Source organism: Empidonax traillii, unplaced genomic scaffold, assembly GCF_003031625.1.
Source record: "Empidonax traillii isolate 1590-97213 ecotype Southwest subspecies unplaced genomic scaffold, ASM303162v1 scaffold1595:size160270, whole genome shotgun sequence".
NCBI classification, from domain to species: Eukaryota; Metazoa; Chordata; class Aves; order Passeriformes; family Tyrannidae; genus Empidonax; species Empidonax traillii.
In genome coordinates, this window is record NW_020956788.1 from 122304 (window position 1) to 127580 (window position 5277).

Sequence of the window (5277 nt, forward strand, 5' to 3'; positions counted from 1 at the left end):
AACGAAAAAAACCCCCACGGTCCTGGCCCCTTTTTCCTTCCTCTCCCAGGCAGGGGAGGAAACTGAAGCAGTGGTGTCTGCAGTAGCAGGAAGAAAAAGTCTATAACTTTGGTTTTGGTAATTTAAAAAATAGGAAAATTATTTCTATAGTATGTTTTGTGCTTTAAACCAAAAAACACCAAGTCCTAAGTGTATGCATGCAATTAGATACCCTCACACACATTCATAGTTGAATTTAGAGAAGAAAGTTAAGAATAGTGTTGAAATTGATGAGGAGAGAGGGAAGGAGGTTGGAGCTTTGAATTGATTGATTGGTTTGTGCCTGTGTCGGGGATCTGGGTTGTGTTGGAGGTCCTGCTACTGTGGGTCTGTGGTTGTGTTTGTCCGTGTGGCATGGGAAAGTGTTGTGTGGTTTTACTGTTGGGAACTTGATTTTTGGAGGGGTTGCAACAGAGCCATTGTTAGTAGGAAGTTGGTATCATAAGCTATTATGATTTTGGTTCATGCGGTGGTCACACGTGAACCAGTGTCACAATTGAAGGGTGCCACTCGGGTGGGGAGAATGGGGTGCACACCACTTTGATCCGGGGGGCACCCTGGGGGTGTGTGGCCTGCCTGTGCCCCCCACCATTCTGTACTGTGTTCTGTCTCCCTCCCCTGCTCAGTGCCTTTTTGGGAACTCAGGGGTTAGTATGTGGTGAATGCTATCGCAAATAATAAGATAAAGTTGCTTTGCTTACACATATCTCAAGGTTTGTGCTTTTGGGAATCCTCATAAACCTAAAACAATGCTGGATTATTTGTTGTCCTAAGATATGTACATGGAGATAGTTTTGATGTGTGTTCTATATTAAAAACCATGCTTTTAGAACAAAAAAGGGGCAATGTGACAGCCCAAGTGAATGGAGTTGTATTTACGGGCTAAGCTACTGCTGACCCTCGGAGGGGGGAGGTTTCCGCTTTTGCAGCAAGCGGCAAAACGATTGCTTCGGTTACTGAGGGCAGCTTGATCGCCCCCACTCTCCCCTTTATGGGCCACTGCTGTGGCCCCTCTCCTTGCCCATTGGACTGGCTAACACGAAAAGGAGGGGGAAAGAAGAGCTAGCTATATTAGCCCCTGTGTGCTCTAGGTGTGTTTCAGGTTCACAACCTGTGAATATTCCTGCCCTCTGTGTCCTGATTGAGCTCGGGGTAGGAGGGGATTGTGGCAAAATCAGAAGGGGGGTCACTGTTTTGCTCCAAATATGAACTAACAGTGTATCAGAAGTTAACTGTTTGCAGAAAGTCTATTTTAGCAGACAGATGTGGAAACTGTGCCACCAGAACTCAGACTGAAAGTTGTATGGATGGAAACAACTTTTGTGCAGAAATGAATGAATGCCTTAACAACTGCAAGTGGGATGCACCAAGACAAGAGGTTTTGGACTGCAATAAGAATTCCTGAAATAAGTCAGGAGTAGGTAAACAAAAAAGACCAATAAAGAAAAGCTCTCATCATGGTTGAGAGTTTTGGTAAAATCAGCCTATGATCTCCAAAGGTAGTGCATATACAAAAATCGGACAGCAATTTAAATAATACTGTCAACACACTAGACAGTACCATGACTATTGTATTTGTTTTTGCTATCTTCTGTCTTATTTGTAAATGTTTTGTCCCAGCAGTTTAACAGCATTTTGCGCTCTTTGACTACTGCAGCTTGTGAAAAGGATTGTCCCAAAAGGCATTGAAGAGGGGCTGCATCTTCCCCAATACAAGCACATATAGACCAGGATTAACGAGCACCTGGAGAATCTAAGGCTAGATAAGTGTTGTGGTTTTGCCCAGTCGGCCAGCCCCTAGGACTGAGAATGGTTTTGTCCAGGTGAATTTCCAGACAAGAAGCCAATTAAAACTCTCAGTAACGCCTTTACTAACTACATATTTAAGAAAATGGAAGAGAAGGGGATTGCGTAGTTGAAATTAGGGGTAGCCCAAGGAGGGCCAGGCCCCCTCCTCCCCCGGCTTGGACTGGGGGGGTAGGTGTAACACTGAAACTCCCCCTTTTCTTCTGTAAGAAAGTGAAGAAAAAAAAACTTTAAAAGGCGAACTGCTTGGACAGAAACTGTGGCAGAAGAATTCCGACAGAGATAACGGAGTGTCCAAGGTCAAAACTAGCAGCCAGAGGAGAGAGAAGAACCGTGCAAAGAGGACTTGTTTCTCCCCCTTTTTAGTCTCTCTCTTCAGTAGGGAAAAGACTGAAAAATAAATCCCTGCCACCTATAGAAGTTTACTGGGGTGAGGAGACCTCCATGCTGCTCGTAGAAGAATCTACACTGGAATAAGTTGATGCATAAAGAAGCCGAGACTTCATGAGAAACCTGAGGTGAAGCAGAATCCTGTTGAAGACTTTGTAACTCTGAGGGAAACCCACACTGGAGCGAGACGGCTCAAGTGGGATGTTGGAATTTCAGTAAGAAATCCATGCTGCTGGTGTTGGAAATTTGTGACCCTGAGAGAACCTCACACTGGAGCAAGAACGACTCAGGTAAGATGTGTAAATCCAAGTAAGGGATCCATGTTAGACCTATGCTGAGAAATCTATCAAGGACTATTCTCCCATGGGAAAGGACCTCCATAGGGAACAGAGGTGGACTTATAAACCATTATCCCCTGTAACCCTGCGAAAGAAGATCCATAGTAAGCAAGTGTCCCCTTGCAAACCTATGGAAGAAAAACCTTCAGGACCTGGGTAACCCCCCAGCCTCTGGTCTTAACCCAGGAGGGGGGGTAAGTCCAGCCCTGAAGGTTGACACAGAGAAAAAGAAAGAGTTCCAGCTACGACGAGAGTGCTGGAGAATTACTGGAAAGAGAGCTGGAACTCCGAGAATGGAAAAAAAGACTACTTCTCCTCCTTGGACAGATATAAAAGAGGAGAGAAGTATTTCTGTAAATACTTAGTACTTTTACTTAAGTAAAATTATTGTAGATGTAATTCTTTAGAAATTTTTATTTTACTAATAATAAATACTCATGCTATTTCCCCTAAATTCAGTCTCTTTTGTCTGCATAAACCTTCTCTCAACTAATAGTAATTGTGTGGGGAGTGTGAAAGCAAATTAACCCAGAGCAAAATCACGAAAATAAGGGTCTTTGAAGTTCATGAGAAAGAGACCTTGAAAGTTGCTAAAGAGAAGCTCCGGAAGAAGATACCAGTTTTGAGTTAATTGGACACTACCAACTCAGCAATTCTTAGCAAAGGTAGAAAGTTCAAGCTGAGGAAGACTTCTTACTTCATCCAAAAGACCCCCAAAGACCTCCGAAAGAAAACCCCAAGGGGGCGTTCCAAGGCAGAGTTATAGGAGTGGAGTAAGTTAATGATTTCCCCTCCCACTTTTCTGGAATTTACTGACACAGCTAATGCATATGTAACACAGCTAATGTATATGTAATACAACTAATGCATATGTAACATTATACTGCATAAAAAGAGCTGACCAAAGGCAATGGGTGTGTGTGGTTGGAGGAATTATCCCCCATGCACCCGACGCCGTGAATTAACATACCTGCTTCAATATTCTTTGCGAGTTTTGAGGTTTGTTTCTGTAAGTCAACTGTATCAATTACCCTGTTTTGCACCAATACCTTCGAGCAAGAGCTTTGTGGTGCAAACCACGCTTGCTTCCGATGACAAACAAATACCTTTGCTGCTCAAAAGACCAAAAGGTTTCTGAGTGGTTTCTTTACTGGATTTCTCAGATTCAGCTTGTCTTAGGGCCCATGGGCACAGCTCCAGGAGATTTGAGATTTCCTCCTTAAAGCAGTTCCAGCCTTCCTGGACTCCTTTGCCATTCAGGACTGACTCCCAAGGGACTCCATCAATCAATCTCCCAAACAGGTCAAAGTCTGCCTGTCCTTAGTCCAAGGTGTCAGTTCTGCTGCCCCCTCCTTCCTCCACCCACAATGGAAAACTCCATCATTTTGGGGTCTCTGTGCCTGACGGCTCTGACAAACCCATCCCCCATCAGTCACAGAATCATGGAATGGTTTGGGTTGGAAAAGACCTTCCTAATATCCCATCTAACCCTGCCCTCTGTCAGTGTGAAACCATTCCCCCTTGTCATGTCTCTCCAGGCCCTTGTAGATAGTCTGTCTCCATCTTTCTTGTCTACTCCCTTCAGGCACTGGAAGGCCACAATTAAGTCACCCCAGACTCTTCTCTTCTGCAGGCTGAACAATCCCAATTCTCTCTGCCTTTCCTCGCAGCAGAGCTACTCCATCCCTCTGATCACCTTGGTGGTCTCTTCTGGACTTGTTCCAGCAGGTCCATGTCCTTCCTGTGCTGGGACCCCAGAGTTGGAGGCAGCACTGCAGGGTTGACAACGTTACAACCATGTGTGTTCCAGCAAGGACACTTTGGAATCTTTTTGACGGGGAGGCACCTGAGACATACATTCACGACCTATGAGATCTCAAATATGTCTGCTTTATTAGGATAGCTCAGAGGTTTTATAGCATCCGTACTCCGGGTCTCGTGACAAGAAACATACAATTGGATACAGGTTACTGTCCAGCTGTAAACATCCATTACAAATACCTTTATAATTGGACATTAACAGATAACAGGGCAATAGTTTACTTTAACAAACTCCACCTTCTTCTTACCACTCATTTTTCTTTGTTCTTAGAAAGACACCCGTAGCCATCTTGGGACCTATAACTTATAGTACTTATAAAACTATGTGAAGGTTTATAAAAGTCTATAAAAGTGCCACACACAATATAAATTGCTCACACATTCATTATGTTCCTCCCACAAATCCCCTTTTTTGTTTTTGAGCAATTTATATTACACTAATACATTCTTAACTCTCTACTAAGATATTATAATATACAAATACATATATCCATCACCATTAAAAATAACACCTTCACACACTTATCATTTATTTCTATCTTATAATGCTAAAATTTATTCCAGACTAAAATTTAATGGATAATATGTCAAGTTCACACCAAAACCACTCTTTTAAAGTCTAAATGTCTATTGATTATATGAGGCTACACTATAAAACTACCTTATAATAATACTGGAAAAACTCTGTAATTCCGAATAGTTTATCTACCACAGTGTCAAGCTTGTTCTGCAGAATCACTCCCTTTCCAAGGTTTTATCCAACGTGTAGGCAGCCACCGAACTCCTGTCTCCGTGAGAATACAGGCATACCCTCTGCCAGTTAGTTTTACCTCTGCAGGCCCCTTCCAGACTCCGGTTTGTGGGTCCTTGTACTGAACTTTCA